This window comes from Pteropus vampyrus, unplaced genomic scaffold (genome assembly GCF_000151845.1).
Source record: "Pteropus vampyrus isolate Shadow unplaced genomic scaffold, Pvam_2.0 Scaffold888, whole genome shotgun sequence".
NCBI classification, from domain to species: Eukaryota; Metazoa; Chordata; class Mammalia; order Chiroptera; family Pteropodidae; genus Pteropus; species Pteropus vampyrus.
In genome coordinates this window covers 12,278-13,566 of record NW_011889669.1, presented here as the reverse complement: position 1 = coordinate 13,566, position 1,289 = coordinate 12,278, and positions in this window count along the sequence as shown.

The window sequence follows — 1,289 nt, the reverse complement described above, 5'->3', positions numbered from 1 at the left end:
CACAAACAGTAACTTCTCTGTCCAAATGTGTCATCCCAGTGCTGTCGGGGATAAGTTACATTTTGATTTCTCTCTTCTGACGAAGGCCATACCTGTATGACATGAGGATTGACCATGAGGAAATGAAGCCTCGGAGGCTAGGGTCAGTCTGGGCGGCATGGCACAGCAAGACAGGAGGAGAGAGGGCAGCTGAGAGGCCCTGTTCATGCTAAGGAGGCCTGGGAGTGAGACACAGGACCCGGTCCAGGCTCCCTGGGCCCTGCTGCATGAGGGACCGTGGGCTGTGAGCCAGGAGGGACATTCTGCTCTGAGAGGCAGCAGACGACCTTCATCCCGGTCTAGGAAGGGCCAGGAGGGGACAAACCTGTGTCAAGCTCTCATTAGCAACGCATCACGTAAGCATTAGAACCTGGACATGAAGCGTTTTTACGCACATTGCACAGGGGAGAGAACGGGCTCTGAGAGGGAACAGGGCTTGGCGGGGATGCCCAGGGCGCAGAGGGGAGCAGGGCTGCCCACCGCCCGGAAAGGGAGGCCACCCGTGCTCCTTCTCTCCACCACCAGGCCGTGAGGAATGTGGGGGCCGTCGAATTCCAGGCTCGGCGGTGAGCCTGAGCCCTATCTGGCAGTGCTTTCCCCGAGGGCTGCCCCTCTGTCCCATCAACTCCACATCCTGGCTCCTGTCAGATGGCCCTGTGCTGGCCCAGCACTCCCATCCAGGGGATGCGCCCAATGTGGGGAGAGCCGGGCCGGACCCCTTGATCCCACCCTGGCCACCGGCACGGAGAACCACGCTGCTCGCCTTCCCAGGCTGGCTCGTCACAGCCTTAGGGTGCACCCTCAGCGCAGCATCCCGTCTTCTCCACGGCCCCCTCCACTGCACCCATGGGGGCCTCCCCTGGCTCTGCACTGCGCCCCTCCCGTCCCCTCTGCCCTCTCGACCATGGTCCCCTGGACTAGAGAGCAGCCCCTGGCTGGCGACCTGAGTGCTTTTCGAGTGAGAACTCACCCGGCACATGTCGCGTGTGTCCCACTGGTGGCCATACTTCCCAGGTCGCAGGCTCCACAGCAACACGCCCGCCAACCCCAGGAGATGCCAGTCCTCCTGAGCTGAGACGGCGTGTCTACAAGGACCAGGTCGAAGACACCATGCCTGGGGGCCCTGAGATTTTCCCCAACACTGTCCCCAGGACTTGCCTTCTGGGGAGGGAGGATGGCATCGTGATCCAGGCCACGCTCTGCTCCCGTACCCCCAAAGTCTCCTGCAGTCACTCAACACACAGAGTGCT